Source organism: Podarcis filfolensis (assembly GCF_964270895.1).
Source record: "Podarcis filfolensis genome assembly, chromosome: 4".
In the NCBI taxonomy this organism is placed as follows: Eukaryota; Metazoa; Chordata; class Lepidosauria; order Squamata; family Lacertidae; genus Podarcis; species Podarcis filfolensis.
In genome coordinates this window covers 13,318,138-13,328,079 of record NC_139607.1, presented here as the reverse complement: position 1 = coordinate 13,328,079, position 9,942 = coordinate 13,318,138, and the positions used below count along the sequence as shown (strand labels likewise).

The window sequence follows — 9,942 nt, the reverse complement described above, 5'->3', positions numbered from 1 at the left end:
AACCAGCAAAATTGATGTTGCAGTTGCCCTCCTCCAAAACAAGAGTCCACTGCTCCATTTGAGCCAGATATTTTTAGATGGGGATATTCAGCTGAGCCTTAGAACGACATTGCAGAGCAGTGTGGAGAAAAGAGGTGTGCAGTGATTAATAATAATAATAATAATAATAATAATAATAATAATAATTTATTATTTACACCCCTCCCATCTGGCTAGGTTTCCCCAGCCACTCTGGGCAGCTTCCAACAAAACACTAAAATACAATAACCTATTAAACATTAAAAGCTTCCCTAAATAGGGCTGCCTTCAGATGTCTTCTAAAAGTTTGGTAGTTATTTTTCTCTTTGACATCTGGTGGGAGGGCGTTCCACAGGGTGGGTGCCACTACCGAGAAGGCCCTCTGCCTGGTTCCCTGTAACTTGGCTTCTCGCAGCGAGGGAACCGCCAGAAGGCCCTCGGCGTTGGACCTCAGTGTCCGGGCAGAACGATGGAGGTGGAGAACCTTTCTTGGAGACGTTGATCTGTTCATGAGCTACCATGGCCAGGACTCGTGCTGGGGTGATGCTGTCTTCTGCTAGTGGGAAAGCACTTTTAAGGCCCTCTTTGTCAGGGCAGAGAGAAGAAAACCCTCGTCAACTTAAAGGAAAGCCCCACATTCCCTTTTCATGGACCCTGCTCCTTCTGAACCATCCAAATTGCGGCCCATTTCCTGACAACCTAACAGACGTGAGAGTGGATGGTCATAATGCCAAGCCAGGATGCTTCATCAACTGAAGTGGGATGTCAAGGGAAATCCTTGGGGCAGCAAGCAGGGTTTGGACATGCAATGCATTTGGTTCCTGGTATACTAGTCATCTAGTGATCACCAGCTCCCATGCAACTGGAGGTTGAGGAAATTGGTAGCCAGCAAGAGCTGATCTCTTGTTGCTTGGAGCCAGAGTATGAGCCTTATGTGAAAGTCTTTATAGGAAGTATCATCTGACCTGCTTTGTCCTTTCAGTAGTGTTGGGTTGTGTATAGATGCTAGGCTGGGATATATTTATTAGATACAGTAGTACCTTGGTTCCCGAACGGTTTGGCTCCCGAAAAAATTGACTCCTGAATGCCGCAAACCCAGAAGTACCATAAGTGTTCTGGTTTGTTAACATTTTTTGGAAGCCGAACGGCCATTTCGGCTGTCGGCATTGTTTCTGGGGCCAATCAGCCAATCAGAAGCCGCCCCTTGGTTTGTGAATGTTTTGGAATTTGAGCAGACTTCCAGAACAGATTGAGTTCGGGAACCAAGATACCACTGTATGATCTTTCCTTCCTTCCTTCCTCACATTTGTGAGTTCAGCAGAGTGCTGTCCCTTTGCAGCTTAAAAGGAAGCTTAGGTATGCTGGTTTTAGTTTTGGTTTAGTAATCCAGGATGCTTTAAGGAAGACTGGGTTCTCCTGGTATTCCCCCCTTTTCTTCCCCTTAAAATGATAACCACACAAAGAGTCTTGTAAAAGGTAAAAATAACATTTACTCACTCGGAGAATCTGTTGCAGAATAACAGATACGGCAGCCATAGGAGCCAAGTCCAGGGGGCCATGGGTGCTTGGGCACCCACAATAATATAATTATGGGGGGTGGGCACCCACAAAGTCAATGAGAAAAGCCGGCAGGTGGCAGTGGCGCTGCCTCCAAGAGAGAAGATGTTCAGCTCCGCCCTCCGCAGCCAGCCAGTGAGGCACACTTTTTAAAAAAATGATTTATTTGGTTTTTCAGATTAAAATTTTACAGTCACAAATCCAACATACAACATAGAAACAAGATTCCCTCTTCCCTCCTCCCCTTTGTGGGCCCTATTGTTAATCATTTCCTCCTGCATCTTTTATAATAATCCAAATCTTTTACCTCTCCATTGTGTCCACAATTCACCATTAAACTACAAGTGTAATTCCAATCCTACTAATGATTTCAACTGCTTACAATGGTTTTTAAGATAAATTATGAATTTCCTCTGTTCCTTGTTAAAATTTTGGTCTTCCTGATTTTTGATTCTTCTGGCCATTTTAGCCATTTCAGCATAATCCATCAACTTGATCTGCCGTTCCTCTCTGGTAGGGACTTATCTTCTTTCCATCCCTGGCCAATAACATCCGCACAGCCGTGGTCGGTTACATAAATAGTCTTTTCTACTCTCTTGGGATCTTGGGCACCTAGAATTCCTAAAAGGAAGGCTGGGGGGCTGGGTTAGAAAAGGTTATTTTAAACATTTTTTTCACCTCATTATATATCATTTCCCAAAATTCTTTTACTACCTTACACTTCCACCACATATGATTGAAGGTGGCGAGGCACCCTTTCTGGGCAGGGGGGACTCGGACACGGAGACAGAGTCTCTCTGCCTCTGAGTCTGAGCCCCTCCCCACAGAAAAGAGTGTCTCTCTGTCTGTGGGGGACAGAGCTGAACTGTTGCAGCCACAGTGAGAGAGGCAGTTCAGCTCTGTCCTCCACAGCCAGCCAGCAACACACCCTTTTCTTTGGGGGGGGGGGGATAAGACAGAAGCAGAGTATCTCTGCCTCCAAGCCCACGCCTCTCCCCATGAAAAAGGGTGTGCCGTACATCCACATTGCAGCAGGGGGCACCCACAATCCTGGGGCGAGATGGCACTCCTGTCGGCAGCTTTGTTCAGGAAAACTCTGCGAGCTTCAGCTCCTATTATGTGCCTATCTAGCAAACATGCACTGTTGATTTGGCTGCACTGTAAATATCCCTCAAGTAGCATAAGGAGGTATTGCATGACCAGGCGGAGAAAGCCCTAGCCCCCTCACTGACAACCTTTTAGTGTATGGCTAGTGTGGCTATCACACAGGGTCCCTGGACGTTTCACCATCTATTGATCCCTGTGCCACCACTTTATTTCTCGCTGCCACCACCCAGGCCCTACCTGGGACAATACTAAGTCCAGTCAGGGTTAAATTGAAACATAAACTTTTGTTTATTTATTGCAGTTTAACAAGCGTGTGGTTTCATAAACAGTATCAGTCAATTACATTCATGGGGTGCCTATCCAGACCTATAACTCCCGCTACCTGCTCTCACTCACTAAACCACCTCTCAGATATTTACTTGTCTGCCTAGTCCCTAACTGTTCCTGACTCAGCCTATTTCGTTACCCTATCTCAACCTACCCACAACTCTAGCCCAATTCACTCCCACTCCAACCAACCACCCAACTCCCAACAAACTCCTCAACGAACTCCCCCAGAGCTGATTTTATAGTCCCTCTGACTCCACCCCCCTGGGTCCTAACTGGGCAACCTGTTTAACAATTTCACCTCCAGCACTCTCTCATATGTTAATCGCCACAGCCAGTGGCACCATTATATATAACCCCTTTTAAGAGGGGACCCTGGAATCGCCACCGCAGGGGGGTGAGTCACCACTTCACGCCCCCCCTCCCCATATAGGGAAGAAAAGACTAAAGGATTCCATCCAAGGCCATAACCACCAAAGTTGTGACGAATTGCTATGGGGAAGACAAAACCTGCCAATGCAGAGAAAATTCTTCCCGGTCCTTCAATCGCAACCAGTAAAAGACCGTAGCAGCACCCGCTAAACAGGAATAAAAAGTTAACCTCCAAACAAGAAAACATTAACCAGAGGGAGGGTAGGGAGGGTGAATTTCCAGAGCCGACTCCCTGGCTATTGTCGGCTCCACCCCCTATTTATAAATGGGGCTGGTCCCACCTCCCAGCAAGAAACTTGATTACTGAGGCTGGGTGTGAACCTCCAAAAATTAACCCTGAGAGGCAAGCCAGTCCCTGTTTGCTAGTAAGATCCCTGAGAACTGTAGCACGAAATGCAATCCCGCAAAGGGCACCCACAATGTAAAGTGTGAGTGCTCATTATTGGCTAATGTCCTTGGAGTGCCCTGCTTTAGCCGGAGCAAGATTGTCCCTGTCTGAGACCCTTCAGATATCCAATTCCAGACATCCTGAAAGATAATACATCTATAATTTCCTCATTCGGAGTGTTCCAAGGGCAAACCTTTGGGGAATCTGCCAATATGATATACTATCTTATTTGTATAATCAGCACCTGGTTTTTTTCTCCCTCTTTGACACAACTCCAAATAGAAGACAGTTACACGGTTTGAACATATTTACTACATATATAATCTCCTTTTCAAATACTGCTGCTATTTGAGCTCTTCTGCAGATCCTTGTTTCACTGCAAGAGTGCCGAAGATTAAATATTTTCCTCTGAGCTGTTGATGAAAGTTTGATTTTAATTAAATTCATTTAATAAGCAAAGTAGATCTGAGTCGTGCAGTTTGTTATATCTGGGTTTGCAAAATAAACATGACTTTTAAATTCCATTAAATTATGCCTACAATATGGAGCTGTTACAGAATATGGTTAATTATGCTACCAATTAGACAGATTGACGTAGTAGTTAACAGAATTCTTCTTCTTTTGGGTGATGCATGTTATCTCTGTCCTCAAAGCTAACTCAAAGTACAAAAAAAAGGATATTAGTAAATAACTTATGCATGAGTTATTGCATTTGTTCACATAGTATCCTTGATACCTTCGTTCTTTCTAGTTCTTCTTTCCCTGAAGTGTTTGTCACTCCTTGGCATCCTCTCCCTTAGTCGTCTTTTGCATTGTTATAAGCCACTCTTCCCCAACCTGGTGCCCTCCAGATATTTTAGTGTGCGACTTCCATCACCTGGTTCTAAAATCATCATTACAGGCAGGGTGGTATTTTCATGAGGTTTCTGAAATATATATCTATTCTCAGTGCTCCTTCCCTACCCCAGCCATGTAACCACTATTACACTTTATTATTATACTTAATTTTGTACTCACATAATCAATATGATCAATCAGTCAGTTTATTAACCAGCAGTTAATAGATATGATGGGGACGTGGGTGGTGCTGTGGGTTAAACCACAGAGCCTAGGACTTGACGATCGGAAGGTCGGTGGTTCGAATCCCCGCAATAGGGTGAGCTCCCATTGCTCAGTCCCTGCTCCTGCCAACCGAGTAGTTCGAAAGCACATCAAAGTGCAAGTAGATAAATAGGTACCGTTCTGGCGGGAAGGTAAACGGCATTTCTGAGCGCTGCTCTGGTTCGCCAAAAGCGGCTTAGTCCTGCTGGCCACATGACTCAGAAGCTGGATGCCGGCTCCCTCGGCCAGTAAAGCGAGATGAGCGCCGCAACCCCAGAGTCGGCCACGACTGGACCTAACGGTCGGGGTTCCTTTACCTTTAATAGATATGATGAGTGTTAACCCCTTCACTGCTGGGGAGTAGAGCTGCACTCTGGCACTCGTCATGGTGCTCCGTGCGCCAGAAGTGGTTTAGTCCTGCTGGCCACATGACATGGAAAGCTGTCTGCGGACAAACACCGGCTCTCTCAGCCTGAAAGCAAGATGAGTGCCGCAACCCCATAGTCGCCTTTGACTTGACTTAACCATCTAGGCATCCTTTACCTTACCTTGTGGGCTTTCCAGAGGCCTCTATTGGTCACTGTGAGAACAGGATGCTGGAGAAGATGTGCCATTGGCCCAATACAGCAGGGCTCATCTTATGTTCTTCAATGCCCTGCAAACAAATCAGAATGTATGTTCATTAAATAGCCAACATTGCCAAATCTCCCAGCAAACAAATCAGGATTAATGGAAGTGCCCTGTATCTCACAACCACATGCATGCAAAATTAAGTTAACAAGGAAAAGAAATAAGTCTGAACACTGCAAATTTGTTTTAATATTCCTCGAGTTGAAGGATCTCTAGATCTGCAGATAACTCATTGGCATCCATTTACTGCTGTTGAGTATTTGCCTGTTTCTATTTTTAATTAAACCAACCAGGGAAAATTTTAGCTTGAAAACTAATTATTTTTCTGGAAAGTGAGGATAGAGCCCATGAGGTTTCCTGGCTGCATCCTGACGACATGTAGCTCTTCTGTTAATCAAAAATCTTGTCTGATCAATGTGTAACATGACTTTTTTTTCCCTTATTAATTAAATTGTGCTTTTTTGAATTGGAAATAGTCTTGTTATGCAGCTAATATTGCTTACCAATTCTATGATGGCTCCCATGCATAATTGATTCACCATTGGATACATTAAAAATAAATTAGAAGCATTATATTAATCTTCATCAAAATTCAAGCAAAAAGCCAAGGAAAGTCATAGGAGAATGCCATATGAAGACAAGGCCAGCTGGCAAAGTTAGCATTCATACAGATCAGTTCCAATTGATCCACATTACCAAGTCTACATGGTACAGAACACACTCAAATTTAAAAATACGCTGGGAATGCCAGGCCAAGATAGGATTTCAGGTCAAGCGTGCTACAAAAAAGATCAGTAAACTAATATGTGCTCTGTGACCCAAGTTTTTTCCTAAAACACACACATACACACAAATATGGGTCAAGCTAATATGCAGTAAATGCTTTTGAATTATGGTCTGGAGGAGACTCTTGAGAGTCCCATGGACTGCAAGAAGATCAAACCTATCCATTCTGAAGGAAATCAGCCCTGAGTGCTCACTGGAAGGACAGATCCTGAAGCTGAGGCTCCAATACTTTGGCCACCTCATGAGAAGAGAAGACTCCCTGGAAAAGACCCTGATGTTGGGAGAAGGAGAAGGGGATGACAGAGGACGAGATGACAGAGGACGAGATGGTTGGACAGTGTTCTCGAAGCTACAAACATGAGTTTGACCAAACTGCGGGAGGCAGTGGAAGACAGGAGTGCCTGGCATGCTCTGGTCCATGAGGTCATGAAGAGTTGGACACAACTAAACAACTAAAGAACAACAACAATATGGTACTTCAGCAATTATTTTGTAAATTCCAACTTTTAGGCAAGAGATGGCTAACCTGTAGCCCTCCAGATGTTAGAATAATAGAATTGTAAAGTTGGGAGGAACCATGAAAGCCCCTGCAATTCGGCAATCTATTTGCCCAATGTGAGGCTCAAGCCCACAATCCTGAGATTAAGAGTCTCATGCTCCACCGACTGGACAATACTGAAGGCTCCAGTTTCCATCATTGCCATCCAGCATGACCAGTGGTCAGGGATGATGGAAGATGGAGTCCCACGACATCTGGAGACCACAGGTTAGCCACCCCTGCTTTAGGTCATATGCATGCTACTTTGTAACATTGTCTATGATGAGTGAAATGATGCTGTCCTTCCTCACTATTTCTATCACAACTGTGCAGAACTGTTGCCTTTGATAAACTGTACTTTGAGTTGTACTCTGAAAGTTGTTCTGAGAATGCTCAGTTGGCATTTCTGTAAGAGCTTCCATCTCCTCTTGAGACCAATCTGCTTGGTGTTAGTATTTGTTGTTGTTTAGTCGTTTAGTCGTGTCTGACTCTTCGTGATCCCATGGACCAGAGCACGCCAGGCACTTCTGTCCTCCACTGCCTCCCGCAGTTTGATCAAACTCATGCTGGTAGCTTCAAGAACACCATCCAACCATCTCATCCTCTGTCGTCCCCTTCTCCTTGTGCCCTCCATCTTTCCCAACATCAGGGTCTTTTCCAGGGAGTCTTCTCTTCTCATGAGGTGGCCAAAGGATCCCCTTCATGGATCACTGCCTTGCCGTGGCGAAGGGGCTTGAATAACTCAGAGAAGCTATGAACTATGCCAAGCAGGGCACCCAAGATGAGCAGGTCATAGTGGAGAGTTTTGACCAAACGTGATCCACCTGGAGGAGGAACCGGCAAGCCACTCCAGTATCCCTGCCAAGAAAACTCCATGGACAAAGACAACAGGTGTTAGTATTAGACTATACCATGAGCATGACTTCTATCTTCTGCAGATAAACAAAAGTTAATACAACCAACTCCCGGAAATCTTATATGTGAACTTCAGGATACTACTAGTGATAGTCAGTAGCATGTGTGAAAGATTGGTTCTACAATGAGGTAGATTATATTCCAACCTTTTGAAGAGATGTTGCAGTATTTCTTAAAGGAAAGGAAATTCTCCCAGTGTAAGGAACATACTCTCCTTAAGAAGGACTGTTGTGCACTCTTCAACTTGGTTAGCAAGGAAAACCAAATTACAACATTATTTGCATCTAAATTTTATCTCTCAGTAAGAAGAAAGGGCAGAGATTGTATGAACATCCATTTCTCCCAGCCCTTTTTCCTCCTAACGATGTCTTCTCCTTAAGATGCAATGGCAGCATTGGGAAAAAGCAAAGTTTGGCAGTCCTTCTGCTTCCACTGTGGAGTCCATGGTAATAGTGCCCTGAAGACTGACTGGTCCAGAATCTGCTGGTGATGCCTGAAATTATGCTCACAAGGTATTTGATCACAAAGAGAGTTAAGTCAGGGACCTTTGGGGCAAACGTGCTGCGGCAAGTGTCCAGGGAGGCCTGTTTATAGAAGTGACACCTTCACAACATTGCCAAGCACTAAATATAGAAGACCCCAATACTCACCACGGGACGCGGGTGGCGCTGTGGGTAAAAGCCTCAGCGCCTAGGGCTTGCCGATCAAAAGGTCGGCGGTTCAAATCCCCGCGGCGGGGTGCGCTCCCGTTGCTCGGTCCCAGCGCCTGCCAACCTAGCAGTTCGAAAGCACCCCCGGGTGCAAGTAGATAAATAGGGACCGCTTACTGGCGGGAAGGTAAACGGCGTTTCCGTGTGCTGCGCTGGCTCGCCAGATGCAGCTTTGTCACGCTGGCCACGTGACCCGGAAGTGTCTCCGGACAGCGCTGGCCCCCGGCCTCTTAAGTGAGATGGGCACACAACCCTAGAGTCTGTCAAGACTGGCCCGTACGGGCAGGGGTACCTTTACCTTTACCTTTAATACTCACCACAAATTTCACCAGCTTCTCAGTCTTAGTGCCATCATGCTTCATGATGGTCTAGTATGAGAAAGAGGGGCAGAAATGGTTTTGAAACCCTCACTCCTAAACTTTAGGAGATGGGGTTTACCTTATTATACCCTCAATAAAATAAGGCTGCAGTACTATGCATAATTACCTGGGAGTAGAAAAAGGTAAAGGACCCCTGGACAGTTAAGTCCAGTCAAAGGCGACTATGGGGTTGTGGCATTCATTTCACTTTCAGGCCGAGGAAGCCGGCGTTTGTCTGCAGACAGCTTTCTGTGTCGTGTGGCCAGCAGGACTAAACCGCTTCTGGCGCAACGGAACACCATGACGGAAACCAGAGCGCAAGGAAACACCATTTACAGTGGTACCTATTTATCTACTTGCACTGGCGTGCTTTCAAACTGCTAAGTTGGTAGGAGCTGGGACAGAGAAACAGGAATGACAGGGATTTGAACCGCTGACCTTCCGATCGGCAAGTCCAAGAGGCTCAGTGGTTTAGACCACAGCGCCACCCAGTCCCCTACCTGGGAGTAAGGGATGCTGGGTATCTAACAAGATGCTGAGAAACTAGACTTGGCTTAATCATTTTAAACAGGACAAACAGGACTTTTGCCAACACTTTGAAACAGAAGGAAACCTTGTAGCAACCAAATCTATCAATCACATGGCAGCACATGGTGCATTTTTAAACTACAGCAAAACACCAATAACACTATCCATCAAAAGTTTCTTTTAATTTATTCAGCAGTAAGCCATGGCTAATAAAAACCGAATTATTTTTTAATATCCTACATCTTTGAGATGTGCCTAGAGCTTTGCCTGAGATACTTGCCTGACAATATAAAGTTCATGGTTTATTCAACCACAGCAGCTGTTGTAAACCCGAGGTTGTCATTTATTTTTCGGCTTCTGAAAAAGATTTATCATCTGATTTCAAATGCAGCATACATTTAGCCCTCAGATCTAGCGCTAAGCTAACCATGTTGACGTTTTATTAGGCATCAACAAGAGGAGAAAAGTGGCTGGTTGCCTATAAAGCAGCAAACTATAAATACGAGGATTCTTCAAACTTTATAACCCCTTTCATAACTATTTTAA

General features: G+C 45.0%; 1 long non-coding RNA gene across 1 annotated transcript; it reads right to left on the bottom strand.

Annotated features, from left to right (window-relative positions):
* Window positions 1-1,720: 1,720 nt before the first annotated feature.
* LOC310761349 lies at window positions 1,721-4,793 on the bottom strand. The gene is made up of 2 exons (XR_014547414.1): window positions 4,566-4,793; window positions 1,721-2,208 (listed from the first exon to the last, which is right to left on the bottom strand). It is a non-coding gene; the product is annotated as an uncharacterized lncRNA (long non-coding RNA).
* Between the last annotated feature and the right edge of the window lie 5,149 nt (window positions 4,794-9,942).